We start from the raw sequence: 16,731 nt of genomic DNA on the forward strand, positions 1-16,731 counted from the left end.
AGATTGCCTTCCATAATGTAGACGGGCCTCATCCAACCAGTCAAAGGCCTGAATTTAAAAAAAGGTTTACCTTTCTCCAGTGCAAGAGGGAATTCTCCTGCTTGATGAATCTTTGAACTGGAATAATGGCTCCTCCTGGTTCTACAACCCGCCTGCTGGTCTTCGAATTCAAACTGAAAACCTATGTCTGAAGATTTTAGACTTACAAGTCTCCATAAACATATGAATAAGTTCCTTATAATAAACTATGTATGTGTTATTTATTGCTTCTATTTCTCAGAGAACCCTGACTAATACATATAGAAAAAATAAAGGTAGAAGAAAATAATAAAACTTGGGTTTAGAAAGGACTTTCTTAGCCTTAAAAGTGATGGTAGGAGGAACCTTATGGCAGAAATTCTCAAAGCTTACCTTACTTAATCTATGCCTCAAAATTATCTGGGGCCCTGGCCCACTCTTCAGGGTATGACTGAGTTAGTCTGGAACAATGTTAAGGCACTGGTATTTTTTTAAAGCTTCCCAGTGATTCTAATATGCATCCAGGTTGAAAACCATCGCCTGAAGGAAAAAGACCAACATATTTGATGACATAAATGTAATGCCTAGAAAACTTCTATGTTTAAGATAATGGACTAAAGACATTTCTTCCTCCTTCTTCCCTTAGAAATCACCTTAAAACAGTAAGAATAAAAAATAGAAATACAGCCTGACCAGGCAGTGGCACAGTGGATAGAGCATCAGACTGGGATGAAGAAGGACCCAGGTTCGAGACCCCGAGGTCGCGCGCGGGCTCATCTGGCTTGAGAAAAAGCTCACCATCTTGGACCCAAGGTCACTGGCTCGAGCAAGGGGTTACTCGGTCTGCTATTGCCCCACGGTCAAGGCACATATGAGAAAGCAATCAATGAACAACTAAGGTTTTGCAACAAAAAACTGATGATTGATGCTTCTCATCTCTCTCTGCTCCTGTCTGTCTATCCCTATCTATCCCTCTATCTGACTCTCTCTCTCTGTCCCTGTAAAAGAAAAAAAATAGAAATACAAACTCCACTTTTGATGAAATTCAGAGCCATATGTAACCGATATTAGAGCAGGTGGAAGAAGATAACTGATTAGGAAGAGGAGAAAAGAGAAGAACCTGAAGAAAGAGAACCAATGAGAAGCAAGGTATTTTCTAAGCAGAATTCTAAGCAGAAACTGGAGGTACCTGGAATCACAGACTGGGAAACAAGGTGTGGAACTAAACCAAAGAGTTTGGTTGAAAGTCCATAAATGACACCCATTAAACCTACACTGATCCCTTCCTTATGCAGGCACATAGATAATGGCTTCCCCCACCTTCAGGAAGTTTAGTCTCTGGAAAAAATGAACTAGATGGACTCCAAACCCCAGGCACCCCAAGAAGGATTGGATGAAATGTAGACCCCCCAAATCAAGCAGTTAAACGGAAGTCTGCACTTAGAATCATAGTGATAACCTCAGCCCCTTTCCTTCGCCCAACTACCAGAATGCTGCCAACAGCCTGGCTTATAACCGCAGGCAGGGGACTGATTGCTTGACAGAGTCTAACTTGGAGTATTGAAGGGGTAGCGAACATGTGCTCTTTGATATAAATGTAATTCAAGAATCTGAACAATTTCCCAATGAAGCTCAGGTGCAGTAGGAGCTCCTTTCCTTGCAAGATGAGAGGTTGTTAGACAAGGGAGCCTTCGCTGAGTGGAGGCTTCAAGCCATTTTGACTCCATCTGAACAAGCTTTATAGAAGAGTAGGTTTACCTGTTGGGACAACTGTCAATACAGATACAACTGGCCTATGGAAGAAAGGAAAGTGAGACATCAAAATGGCTCACTTGATCTTAGAATAAAGTACTCAAAGCCTCGAAACCCCTCCATGCGCTGACCCTTTAGCCCCCCACTCACTCACCGCTGAAACTTTTACAGACCCCAATACCTGCCAGGCTGAAATCCTTTTGGCTCCTCTCACATATGCTCCCTTAAGCCTCTGGTCTTCATCCAGCTGTTCTCTGCCCCTGGAACCATCTCTCCACCTGCAGCTACCACTTGTTCAAAATGGTCCAGAAGCAACAATGAACTGCTATTTCTACAATAGAATGTAGAAAAGGCTGAAGCAATGCTTCTTAGAAAAGAAAATGTTGCATGGCTCTTCTATACATTTCTCAGGTCTCAGCCAATGAGAAGCTTTCTCTGTCTTCTCTCCCTCGCCCCTCAGAACACCTCCCCTGACATACCTCCAAGAAACCTCTCATCATGGAAGGAGCTCATCCTACTGCACCTGAAATTTCACATAGAAATTTGTATAGGCTGTTGTCTTTCTCCCTGACTTATGGATATCTATGTAGTTGAATCTATAAGTATAGCTCATTTTATTGCACTTTGTTTGCGGATACTATGTTTTCACAAATTGAAGGTTTGTGACAACCCTGTGTAGAGGAAGTCTGTTAGTGTCATTTTTCCAACAGGTTCAGTTAGCACTTTTAGCAATAAAGTATTTTTTTAAGCAAGAGAGAGACAGACAGACAGGAATAGAGAGAGACCAAAAGCATCAACTCATAGTTGCAGCACCTTAGTTGTTCGCAATGAAGTATTTTTTTAATTAAGGTATGTACTTTATTTTTCTAGAAATAATGTTACTGCACACTTAATAGACTATAATATAGCATAAACATAACTTTCATATGCACTGAGAAACCCAAAATTTCACATGACTCACTTTATTGCAATATTCACTTTATTGTGGTGGTGTGGCATTCAACCCACAATATCTCTGAAGTATGTGTATGTGAGTAGCTGTAATGTAAAGAATGGGAAAAGGGCTCATAGTGACCACTCTGACTGGGCAGATGTGTGAGCGACCTGAGAGACTTCTGAGGGCTGCATTAGAAACATTTGTAAAAACCCTGACAGATTGATTACTTATCCCATTAGTTCTAGTGCATCCTCAAAAGTAGTTCGAAGGACAGAAGTGATCCCATAGAGGCAGGGGGAAGGACCTCTGGGTATCTAGTGGACTGTGGGCTTCACTATTAATCCCTTGGATTCAGTGAGACAAAAACCAGTAAGTAGGCTCCTATCACTAAGGAACTCAATACTTACTCCTTCACTAATATTGCTTTCACTTTCTCTTTTTTTTACAATTTAGAATTTTTTAAACTTTTCAACAAATATTACTTTGGGGCAGGCCATTTTATTTATTTTTATTGTGGTAAAATCACATAACATAAAATCGACCATTTTACATTGTACAACTCCATGGAATTTAGTACATTCACAGTGTTGTGCAGCCATCACCACTATCAAGTTCCAAAACATTTTTATCATCCCAAGAGGAATCACTTCCTTTTGGGAAGCAGTCACCTCTCATTCACTCCTCCTCTCAGCCCCTGGCAATCATTAATCTGTTTACTGCCTCTATGAATTTGCCTATTCTGGTTTTAAATTTTATATAGATGGAATCAGCCTCTTGTGTCTGACTTTGTTTACTTAGCATGTTTTTTAAGTTCATTCATGTTGTAGCATGTGTCCGTATTTCATCCATTTTTATGGCTGAATAATATTCCACTATATGGATATACCTCACTTTGTTCATCCATTCATTATTCATCAGTTTATGGACACTTGGATTGCTTCCAACAAATAATACTTTTGCAATCAGAAAAAATATAAAGTTTTGGACTATTTCGGGGGGTTTTTGTTTGTTTTATTTGGGTTACCAAATCTCTTCTATCCATAGGCAAAAAGAGGTTCATGTTCTAATTCTTTATTCACCCATCAACCAAACGTAAATATATTTTCTCAATTCTAAGGCTCATAATTTCTGTTTGTTTCTTGGGACAAACCTGGTAGGTTCAGCGACTTGCTGCTTCTTTCTCAAATAAGAAGAAAGCCAGTCTTCTTTTTTTTTTTTTTTTTTGCAGAGACAGAGAGTGAGTCAGAGAGAGGGATAGACAGGGACAGACAGACAGGAACGGAGAGAGATGAGAAGCATCAATCATTAGTTTTTCATTGTGCGTTGCAACACCTTAGTTGTTCATTGATTGCTTTCTCATATGTGCCTTGACCACGGGCCTTCAGCATACTGAATAGCCCCCTGCTGGAGCCAGCGACCTTGGGTTCAAGCTGGTGGGCTTTTGCTCAAACCAGATGAGCCTGCACTCAAGCTGGCGACCTCGGGGTCTTGAACCTGGGTCCTCCGCATCCCAGTCCGACGCTCTATCCACTGCACCACCTCCTGGTCAGGCACCAGTCTTCTTATAACACACACACACACACACACACACACACACACACACACACACACTCATGTAGAGGCACTATACACATAGTCTTAACAGTAAAGTAAAATTATGTCACATATTCCCAGGAAAAATTGTAAAAGACTTCCAAACAGCCAGAAAAGATTACTGTGTTATAAGTGCCTCTCATTGTCTTTGATTAAATTGTAAAAACTGATAAAAATGCAAATTCCTTGCATCCATAGAAATGCAAATAAGTTATATCCAGTGGAGTGCAATTGATTTTGCAATATTGCTTTCTGGACAGTTTAGAAACTATTTATAAATTTATTTCAGCACTCCCTATTGTCTATATACATACAGTCTTTTAAATACGCCCATTGAACCAATGCAGCATCTTACTGGTTCCCTCATTCATTAATAATTTAAATAAAATTATTGACATATGCTCATTTTATATTTGTGTGAGAGTCATAATTACCTTTGAAAAGTTACCCATACACTAGCTGCAAAATAAAATGTAGCCAGCCAGTAAAAAATGATGTATACAGTTCTTTGCTTGAATGACAATAAGATTGCTCAAAAATTAACAGCAGGTGAAGAAAACAAGATATAATATTGAAAAATACAGTGTGACTCAACTATGTCAAAAATATAAGAAAATAAAATGGAAAAAATAAGGCAAAATGTGAATAGGGACTGCCAATCTTAGTCCTCAGGTACAAAGAATGTGAGTAGCAGTTTTTTGTTTTTTGTATGTGTGGGGTTTTTTGTTCCTCCTTTATATCATTCCGCAGTTGGCACATTTTTCTAGTGAACATGAATTGCTTTTATAGGCACAAAAAAAAATCTTTGAAGAGGAAAGAATACAATATATTCCATATTCAAAACAAGACCTAAGACACTGAAACAGGTGGAGCAGGGATTAGGAAACAAACAGCACCTGCAAGACAATAAATGACCAAGGGCCTCTACAGCCAGATGGAACTGGCAGCTTGCTGGGAACCTGAAGGGCCTCTTGCATTTCATGGATATTTTTGTTTTCCTCTTTACAAAGGAAATATGCATGGCTCAGTGCCTGCTCCTAAGAAAACAACTGCTAGACTAATCAGTGTAAAGTAAATAGAGATTTAAATTTAAATTATACATATAGCCTGGAAAAATACCTACCCAGCCTTTAATCTCCACCAAGATGCTCATTAGGCAGCTTAGTGAACACTTATTACCTGTCCCTGTCAGAGACAGTTCCAAGGCCTTTTTAAATCAGGAAACCTACCAGAACCACATTCCGGAACCTTCCAGAATTACACAAACCAGAGCATTCCAAAATCTTGAGTTTAACAGATGTCAGTCACTGGTAGAAAAAGATACATGCCACATAAAGATGAAATTTAATGCTCAAGTAAGGTAATAAAATGAGCTTGTTTATACCCATTATTATATCTTCCTTTATAATAAAAGTATGCATATACGTTTGTCAGATGTTTTTCTTAGGCCATAGCTCAGCTCGTTCTTACTTCCCCACTTCCCCTGGGTATGATGTGAGGCTAGTCCTCTCATAGTTATCAACACAACATCAAGAGAGAATAAAAGAGCTTGGTAACCATGCGGGGATGAGGATCCAGATTCCCCCCAGTTTGTCATGATAGGCACATGCTATCTCATCCCAGGAATGACCAACTGCACCCATTCCCAAGTTCACTGACAGAGGGCGAGGCAAAAAGGGTTGTCCATTATTCATATTAGTGGATTTTAATGGAAAGACATAGGTGCATCTCTAGAATTGTTACAATGTGTCAAGTTTGGAGAACATTGATTATGGAAGTATTTTCCTGATTAATGAAAAATAACTCAGTTATGCCTATCTACCCCTGCCAGAAGGTCATGCAATGTATTACATAGCATGCAGTGCATTATGCAGCATATAATAGAAATTTAAAAGTAAAAAGAGAGAGAGAGAGAAAGAGGGAAGGCAGTGGTTAATGGGGACACTGTGAAATGAAACCTTCCATTTGCCCCAAGTCCTGCCTCTAGGCAGGCTGAGGAAGGTCAGCAATGTAACCAATTGCAATCATTTGTGAACAAAGTGACTCCTTCCTTAAGTAAATTAAATTAACAAAGTAAAATTTCACAAAGAGATGGAGAGGACTCAGGATGGGGAATGCAGTAAGAAGGCTTGGGATGGACGATATTTGGGAGAATGGACAGCACTGAGCAAGGTCCCAGGCTGCTGGGAGAATGGGCTCATACTCACCATTTCTCATTTGGGGCTACATTTACAATATTAGTGTTTATTATTTGCACCACCTGCTATGGACTATATTGCACCCTCCAAAAAACTATACAATAAAGCCCTAATCTCTGATGTGATTATATCTAGAGATATGAGGCCTTTAGAAATAGTTAAGGTTGAATGAAGTCATAAAGGTGGAGCCCTGATCCTATAGGTTTGGAGCTCTTATAAGAGTGAATAGCAGAGAATTCACTTTCTCTTTCCCTGTGCATGCTCAAAATAGAGCTTGTGAAGACAAAGCAGCCACCCTTATAAGCCAAAAAGAGAGTTCTCACCAGAAACCAACCCTCTGGACCTTGACCTCAGACTTCCTGGCCTCCAGAACTGTGAGAAAATAAATTTCTGTTGTTTTAAGTCATATAGTCTGTGGCATTTTTTTATGGCTGCCTGAGCAAACAAAGACACCACGCCCTGTTATTAAAGAACCTGAACTTTTTCCAAATAATTGTATATCTATTCTTTTTTATTTTAAAATATCTATATGGTCTTATATAGAGAAAGAGTATTGAATTATTTGATTTTATAAAATCAAATAAACTAAAATACTTTAGTAAGCCCTTATATCATGTGCCAGATATACTATGTTAATCTCTGGATATATAAAGATAAATAATTACACACAGCCTCTGACTCCAGGGCTTAAAGTCTAGTGAGAAATCTGTACATGCACAGAATTATATTACAAAATAATAAATGCCATAACTGAGATGTATTAAGGGGACTAGGGAGTGCAGAGGAAGAAATGCATGACTTTGACTGGCAAAGGGCTTTCTGGAGTTACAGACAGTTAAGTTGAATGAAGATGAATGATTATTCCACAGGGAGAAAAGGGAAAGAACTTTACAGGACAAGGATATAGCTTTAGGACTGGCATAAAAGAAAAAGACCAATGCTTGTAGACTCTACAATTCTATATAGCTGAAGTACAGTGTGTCCATAAAGTCATGGTGCATTTTTGACCGGTCACAGGAAAGCAACGAAAGACGATAGAAATGTGAAATCTGCACCAAATAAAAGGAAAACTCTCCCAGTTTCATACCTATTCAGTGCAGTTCGATGTGGGCTCATGCACAGATTTTTTTTAGGGCTCCTTAGGTAGCTATCCCGTGTAGCCTCTACAGACTCCTGACTGATGGCCTACCAGAACGGGGTTTCTCCACCAAACTGCCAGTTTCCTTCAATTGCTTATCCCACTGAGTAATGTTATTCCTATGTGGTGGTGCTTTGTTATAAACCCGCTGATATTCACATTGCACTTTGGTCACGGATTCAAATTTAGCAAGCCACAGAACACACTGAACTTTCCTTTGTACCGTCCACATCTCCACTGGCATGGCCATGGGCTGCTCCGCTGTATACACGGTGTTACGTTATCATCTGCGCATGTGCACATGCTGCCACACATCCTACAGAAACTGGGAGGGTTTTCCTTTTTTTTGGTGCAGGTTTCACATTTCTATTGTCTTTTGTTGCTTTCCTATGACCGGTCAAAAGTGCACCATGACTTTACGGACACATTGTATAAGAGGTGAATGGCCAAAGAACCAGAAGTATGGCTGGGAAGGTAGACAGGAGCCAGATCACCAGGTCATGGTCGCTGTGAAGCCTGGGAGAGACTCAGCCCAGCAGGCTGACTAATGGTAAGGTGACCAACTTTTTTACAATAAAAAGGAGGACAAAAATAAATTGAAGAAAACAATATCGTGAATAAAAGAAATATTTTATTCATTGCAACAATAATATACTATAATATAATAAATGCATAATAAAAAACATTTATAATATTTTATATTGTTATTATGCTTTTAATTTTTAATAATAATTGTAAGAAAAAAGGACTCATTTAGTAAAATTAAATATCAAATAAGACCCCTAATTTGGAGTGATATTCAGGTGTATTTATCATTTTCTAATTTAAAAAATGTCTGTTTTATACAACTATTTAATCAAAATGCCTTATTTGTAGATATGGTTTGAGGTTAGATTTCCACTTTAAAACTTGAATTTCGGGAAAATACTTATAAATAAAATTATACATATTTGGAAATTATTAAATAGATAATGAATTAATAAAACATGAATTGTGCTTACCTGTCTATGATTGAATATTCACTGAGAAAGAAATAATTGTGAGTCTACAATGTCATTTGTGCCGTGTCATGTTTCAGTAAGAAGTACACAAAGCCATTTGTGCGCCCAGTATATTGCATGCTCTCTCAAGGTCTCCCATGCAGAGTGCATGCGTCTCATAATCGCGTCTCACCTTACTGTACTGATCCTTGATGAATCGTCATGTCAAATACAAATATATCACATTACACGCAATGGATTGACTCTGCATCAATCGAATACAGACGTTTACAGATTAGTCTTCCAATATCAAAATGGAGGACATGTAGGAGGACACTTTTCAAGGGAGGACGGAACTTACAAAAGAAGGACTGCCCTCCCTAAAGAAGGACAATTGGTCACCTTACAAACAGCCTTGTAAGTCCAGTTGTTGCGGCCACCGCCATTCAGGTGCAGGTTCCCATTGAAGTCAGATAGACAGTAGAGAAACAACGAAGCCAAGAAATGGTGGGTCATGCCTTTATTCTAGCCTCGCAGGTGAGTAATACACACAGTGGGAAAATACTTCCCTTTCCATTCAGAGCCCCCAAAACCACTGACTTTCTCCCGGTTTTCCTAGAATCAAAACCCTCACCAGTTCAGCGGGGCTCACAAAGCCCCTCACCTCTGTTCCCCTTCAGCACCGCCCCATCTTGGCTGCCTGCCTCCTCTGCAACCACATGGCCTCTGCTCCGAAATGGCTCTTAGCTTCTCCTTCTTTTAAAACTTTTCAGCGCAACAACCCCTCCTCCAGCACATATTAGCATAACCAAGCCCCTTCCCAAGCATGAAGGTAATTAACAGTATCACCTGGGCAATGCAATCACATGGTCAGCAGCCATTTTTAACAATAAAAGTGAGCAAACCAGAAAATACAGATTTTACAAACTCATTTGCCCAACAGGCCTGTATCACATTGCTAACTATACCTTGACAAGAAGAGTCATGTGAGGGCACTGACCAGCCACTATGGCAAGTATCATTTTGATTTATTAAATGTATAAACTTTTATAATTGACCAGCATTTCCAGTATGATGGTTACTTTCAGGTGTCAAATTGATTGGCCACAGGGTGTCTAGATTAAACACTGTTTCTGGGTGTGTCTGAGAAGGTGTTTCTTGATGAGATTAGCAATTGAATTGGTGGACTCAGTAAAGAAGATGGCTCTCCCCAAAGTGTGTGTGCCTCATCCAACCCTGAGTAGAACACAAGGCGGAGGAAGGAGGAATTTACCCCCCTTTCCTGCCTCACCATTGGAGCTGGGACGTCTCATCTCACCTTCTCTAGCCCTCAGACTTTGGATTTATACCAGGGGCTCCTCTCATTTCAGGCCTTCAGACATGAACTGAACTACACCACTGGCTTTCCTGTGTCTCCACCTTGCAGATGGCAGATCATGGGACTTTTCGTTCTCCATAACTGCATATTGCATGAGCTAATTCCTCATAATACATATCAGAAATATATATATATTCTGATATATATTCTTTTGTTCTGGAGAACCCAAACAATATATTCAGTTAGAACTACAAATTGGTCTATATATGCCATGAATCTTTTTAGACCCTGAGAATTCTGGACTGAAGTTCTCACAAGGTCAGTAATCACTTAGTGCAGGGGTCCCCAAACTTTTTACACAGGGGGCCAGTTCACTGTCCCTCAGACCGTTGGAGGGCCAGACTATAAAAAAAAACTATGAACAAATTTCTATGCACACTGCACATATCTTATTTTAAAGTAAAAAAACAAAACGGGAACAAATACAATATTTAAAATAAAGAACAAGTAAATTTAAATCAACAAACTGACCAGTATTTCAATGGGAACTATGCTCTTTTCACTGACCACCAATGAAAGAGGTGCCCCTTCCAGAAGTGCGGAGGGGGCCGGATAAATGGCCTCAGGGGGCCACATGCGGCCCGCGGGCCGTAGTTTGGGGACCCCTGACTTAGTGTCTAATCCGCCACCCTCCGTTCTTCTGTCTTGGAGGCTGGTATCCTTGGAGGCTGGGTCCCAAGCACTGCTGGGGAGACTCACACAATCATTTGAACTGGTGCCAATAAAAATCAGGGGCGCCATCCCAGCTGTGCTCTTGGCACCATCCTGCACCTCAGCAGAGGTTTTTCTCAATCATCCCCACTTCCCTCAAGCCCCATCTCACATTGCAGTTCTCTGCCTTGGACATCCTCATTCTCAAGTTCTCAAGAGAGATACAAGGCTGACAGGCCTAGCCTCCTTTGTCCGCTCTTCACCATTTCCCACTGTCTTTCCCTCCCTCAAGGATCCTTCTAGATGCCAAGTCCTTCTGCCCCGAGCAGACCTGGATGCATCAGTTATCTTCATTCCAGCCCTCACCGGTATTTTCAGCCTCTCTCTTTCACCCATTTGCCCATCATCCCACAGCAAGGGGAAACAGGCTGTTGGTACTATAGCTGCCCCTGCTGAAGGAATTGATTTAAATTAGCGTTGCTGGAAGAGGGAGATTGCATGAGAAGGTACCCCAGTGGGAATGAGGGCAGGCCTTGAATGAGGGCTGGAAGGACCAGTCTTTTCAATTAGATGTGAAAATGCTTGAGGTCCTGGGCTGACCCAGCCACAGTCTGGGAAGGTAGGGCTCAGCAACCTGAGCTTTGATTTAGAAAAGCTTAAGAATTCAAATCCTAATGATTCCTCCTAGAAAGGTTAGGGCAGCTCTGTGAACCTTCACTGGCCAGTTTGGAAGATGTGAAACCCAGGAGCAGAGGAGAGAGCAGTCAGTGGCCATTGAGAATTTAGAAAACCTTTGTGCTTCTTACACATCCATTGCCCAGTGCCCCTGCCCATGCATGGGCCACCCACACCAAACTCACACCCTTTTCACCTACCCAGCATCTCAAGAAACCAACACATTCCCCGGGATTCCTAAACCTAGATTGCATTTCAAGAGAAAGTTAAGTTGCATTTCATGATTTACTTATATTTACCTCTTCCACTGGCTGGCGCCAAGCTGCTGGAGCCCTCTCCACAACAAGCCCCTTTTCTTTGAAACAGGAAGTGCCATTTGGCCCAGCCTGAAAGGAGTGGTCCTTCTAGCCCCCTGGAGGAGCGCCACCAAGATTGGCTCTGGTGGCCTCCCTCTGCCCACTCTGGGCTGAGGGAGACATAGGGTGGGATCTTGCAGTCCCCAGAAAAAGCAGGGATGGAGCTCAGGAGTGATTCTTACTTAAAGCTTCTCTGTAGCTGGAACTGGCAGAACTGGATCATGTTTACTGGAGAAAGACCAGTGTCCAGGTCGCCATCACTTTTAGTCTAAAATATTAGATTGTGTTCTCTGCAAGGCATACTGAATAAGTGGCCGTGGACTCACTGTGATTACTGTTGGCATGAGAAGAGTAAGGTTGGAAGGGGAGAGGCAGGAGGGACAAGTCTCTGCTCTGCCTTGGTGACACTGGGAATTTATAGTTCCACATCAGTATCAGCTGGTTTAGGCTCTTTTTATTTTCCATTGAAGAATGTGTAGGAATTTATATAATATTTCTCAGGGATGAGAAGGGAAGGGAGGTTGACATTTTTGCTATATCACAGCAAAAACTTAAAAATCTTTGAATATCTCTCCTCCCAAAGTTCTACTTCATACACCAGTAGCCCAATTACTTTTATTTTCTCATTAAAAAATTGAAGACCTTCACCCTTCTCTTTCCCACCCCCTCTGCTCTCATCCTCATCCTCAGTTCTTTCTCTACAACTCTTTATCCCATCGCCTTGTAATTTAATCTTTGCTGTCATTTTGAATTTGTCCGGGTGGGGAAGGGGGAAGAGGAAGGTACAAGGGGGGACAAAGTTGTGCTGAGGAAGATGGCAGGGGCTTTTGGTTTGCTCTGGACAACACTTTCATTCCTCTTCACTTAATGTCTGTGTGGTCATTTATCAATATTATTAAAATTATAACCTGCTCACCACCAAGGCTGCCTGAGTTCAGCAACCCCCTGGGCTTCCTGTTTCTTCCTTGCACTGCTCCTGCAGTCCAGGAAATCTATCATTGCCTGGTCAAATTTTTACACTCTGCCCCCCGTTACAGAGTAAAGGAAGCTCAGTGGGGTCTTCTGTTAAAGACATCAGATGGGAATGGTTTCCACAGCGGCTGAGTGGATACCTCTGAAACTCCAGACCAACTGTGTTAGGGCCAGGAGTAGTAAGCTGTCTGCTACCAGGCTGTGTAATTGATCTGATAAGATTTTCACAAATAAAATATTTCAAAGCCCCTCTTCCTCATAGAAAACAAAAAGTTATTTTTAACAAAATGTTAAGGAGACCCAAGGGAGACTCCACTTAAAATTTGTAAGCATGACTCCTCTTGTCATTCATAGTTCCTCTGACCAGTCGTTGCATCCTCCTTTGATATGACTTCCTACAGCTTCTCCAGTCCTCAGCCTCCTCGTCCTTCGGGGCCTGGGTGGCTGTACAGAGAGCTCTTCAGTGCAGAAGTGCCTACCACGTGGCCAGCACCCACAGGGGCTCAGGCAGCTGTGATGTGTTCGTGTCCTCCTCCCGCTTCACATCCTCATCCTTCTACGGTGGTGGCTATGTGGGTGCCCTGGTTGGGTCCTCCAGGCTTCTATTTGGGCAATGAGAAGGTAACCATGCAGAATCTCAACAACTGCCTGGCCTCCTAGCTGGAGAAAGTGAGCACCCTGGAGGTGGACCACGGCGACCTAGACATTAATATCCGTGACTGGTACAGAAGCAGGGACCTGGGCCCCTGCCACAACAGCCACCACTACCAGACCATTGAGGAGCTGCAGGACAAGATTCTTGGTGCCACCACTGAGAACTCCAAGAATGTCCTGCAGATCAACAATGCCCATCTGGCTGCAGATGGCGTCTGAACCAAGTTGAGACAGAGTAGGCCCTGCGCATGAGTGTAGAAGCAGACATCAATGGCCTGCAAGGTGCTAGATGAGCTGACCTTAGCCATAGCCGATCTGAAGATGCAGATTGAAAGCCTGAAGGAAGAACTGGCCTACCTGAAAAATCATGAGGAGGAAACCAAGGCCAGGTGGTGGCCAGGTCCTGAGTGGCATGAGAAGCCAATAGTCATGGCTGAGAAGAACCAGAAGCAGGAGGTCGCTGGCCACATGGAGCAACACAGAGGTCAATGAGCTGCGCCACACCCTTTGAGGTCTGGAGATCAAGCTACATCTCAGATCAGCATGAAAGCTGCCCTGGAAGGCACACTGGTGGAAATGGAGGCTCCTTTGGAACCCAGTTGGCACAGATCCAGGCACTGATAAGCTGTATTGAAACCCAGCTGAGTGATGTTCGTGCTGACACCCAGCGGCAGAACTTGGGTTACTAGCAGCTCGTGGACACGGAGACAAGGCTGGAGCAGGAGATTGCCACCTACCACAGCCTGCTCCAGGGCCAGGATGCCTATCACAACAACCTGCTCACCACCAAGGCTGCCTGAGTTCAGCAACCTCCTGGGCTTCCTGTTTCTTCCTTGCACTGCTCATGCAGTCCAGGAAATCTATCATTGCCTGGTCAAATTTTTACACTCTGCCCCCTGTTACAGAATAAAGGAAGCTCAGTGGGGTCTTCTGTTAAAGACATCAGGTGGGAATGGTTTCCACAGCGGCTGAGTGGATACCTCTGAAACTCCAGACCAACTGTGTTAGGGCCAGGAGTAGTAAGCTGTCTGCCACCAGGCTGTGTTAATTCATTCCAGCACATGGGTACAGTGGGGACGCAGCCCAATTTGAAGTTATTGATGATGGCCAAAGGGACGTCATGGGGGATCCCAAACATTGACCTGAAGGCATTGGTTTTCTCCAGCCAGGCTAGCTAGGTCTAGGCATCCAGCAGCAGCCAGTTCTCCACACTCCTCAGTTTATTATGCAATTCCAATTGTTGCCATTGCAGGTTACTGTAGTCCCCATAGTACTGCCTTGCCTGCTGGTCAGCATCTCAGTCTCTGCCTGGGCTGCCTCCAGAGCCACAAGCTCTTTCTCAGTTCTTTTCCACCTCCTCCAGCATTTAGACAAGCCTTACTTTCCCCAGCTCCATGTCCTTCAGCAACTCCTGCATTGTCTCCTTATTGTCCTCACTTATTCTCCCCCGGTCTCCAAACAGTGTAGTTCTATCTCTCAGATTCTGAGATAGTGAGTTGGGTGTCCAGCTGTTCCAAAAGACTGTCAGTACAGTTCTCACACAGGGCATGGTCCACATCTTCACTAGAAAGGATGTCAAAAATGTCCCTAACTGACGTCAGAGTAATGGTGGTGTGAGAGATACTCCTGATCCCTCCCCTTGAAATTTCAACAAATTGAACAACTATAACACAGCAAAAGAACACCAGATGGGCTCACAGGTGTGCCTGAAAAATCCAAGCACCAAATGAACTAAAGGTGGGATGAGATTAAAAGGGGGGCGGAAGATAAAACACATTTGCAGTCAGCTCTGGGGAGGAAGGGAGACAAACTCAGAGTGACTGGGTTTTTTCTTTCTCTGCTGGACTACAAGAAAGATGGAAGCTTGGGCTCTCTGGATTTTGTCTGAGGGGTACAAAGAGGAAACTTGGAGTGACTAGGTCTTCTGCCAGGAGTGGTGAGATAGAGGGGGAGAGGGGGAGATAAACCAATGTGACTGCAGCCCCATCTACATCACTGCTGTTGTCCACATCTCAGCAGAGCACAGCCCAGGAACTTCACAGAGATAAAACTTGTAATATAGAGACACCTACTAAAAGAAAACATCCCAAAACTGAAATTTATTTTCCCTTTTTCTCCTTCATTTTTTTCTTTTTTTCTTCTTATTCTTTTTTCTATTTCTCTGTTTTAAATTTTATTTTATTTATTTTTATGTATTTTATTCTTATTTTTTCTGGTTGTTTTGTTTTTTTTATTTTTTATTTTTGGTATTTTTTTACTTTATTATTATTATTATTAACTTTAATAGGGTGACATTGATAAATCAGGGTACATATGTTCAGAGAAAACATCTCCAGGTTATTTTGACATTTTGATTTTTATTTTCTGTGAAGAGGAACAAATATAAGGTGACAGAAAATGATTTGACTTTGGGTTATGCATGTACAACATAATCAACAGTTCAAATGCTATAGAAATGTTTATATGTGCTCTTATTGATCAATGGCCTCCTGTTAAATTTAATTTTATAAATAACATTTTTTAAATGCCCCTAGTGGCCTTCTGGATGCTGTTGAGAGTTCTCCCAGAGCCCAACTTCCCAAGCAGGGTGATGTTGCTGGAACTATACCTGGATGTCTTGCCATCGCCAGGGAGGGTCCTGCCAGAGGCACCATCTTGTCACTCTCCAACATCTGTCTGCACCCCAGGGATAGAGCTTTCCTCCAGAGATTCTCCTGGCTTTTCCTGAACTGAGGGGAGCTTTGAAGCTGCAGGTTCTTGGCTGGTGTCAAGGATCAAGGTCCCCATGAACTGAGTCCGCTTCAGGGGCTGGTGGCAGCACTGGCAAATGAAGCGAGTGGAGGACATAGTGCGGGTCTTGACTTTCAACTTTGATTCTAAGTGTTTGGTTGAGACTCTTCATTCACCCCCAGTCATTGCCAAGTTGCCAAAACTATTACCCTGATTAAAGAGAGTTTCTCTGGAAGAGAAACTAGGGCCTTGGCCTAGGGCAGGCCAAGGGCACTCTGTGAAATTCCAGGCTTGTCTTTGACTCTCATGTTCCCAATCCTACTTTCATTGACTTCACCAGACCTGAAGTTTCTGCTGAAGGACAAAAAGCTCATACACCCCCAAACAATGGTGGACTCTCTGATAGGAAGAAGAGACAGTATTGAAGGGCAGGAGAGCCTCCCCTCCTTCCTTTCAGGCCCATCATAATGACAGCTGCCTACTGCTATGAAGACTGTCTACAGAGTCTGGACTGCTCTGGGTTCTAAGTTCAGTTGGAGAGCAGCTCTGCTGGGGAAGAGCCCCACAAGGCTGGACTGCAGGAGGTTTAGCCTTGCCTCTCCTGGGGACAAGCAGGCAGGAAGCACTGCAGGGCTTGGGGAAAACATCAGTCTTCTAATTCTGGTCTTTTCCTTCTCACCTTCTCACCAGGAGCAAAAC

At 42.5% G+C, this 16,731-nt stretch overlaps 2 pseudogenes; one reads left to right on the plus strand and one right to left on the minus strand.

The window, feature by feature from the left end:
* Nucleotides 1-8,046: 8,046 nt before the first annotated feature.
* On the plus strand, nucleotides 8,047-14,102 carry LOC136398474 (keratin, type I cytoskeletal 19 pseudogene; annotated as a pseudogene).
* On the minus strand, nucleotides 14,101-16,149 carry LOC136398475 (beclin-2-like; annotated as a pseudogene).
* Between the last annotated feature and the right edge of the window lie 582 nt (nucleotides 16,150-16,731).

The sequence above is a fragment of the Saccopteryx leptura genome, chromosome 3, assembly GCF_036850995.1.
Source record: "Saccopteryx leptura isolate mSacLep1 chromosome 3, mSacLep1_pri_phased_curated, whole genome shotgun sequence".
Classification (NCBI taxonomy): Eukaryota; Metazoa; Chordata; class Mammalia; order Chiroptera; family Emballonuridae; genus Saccopteryx; species Saccopteryx leptura.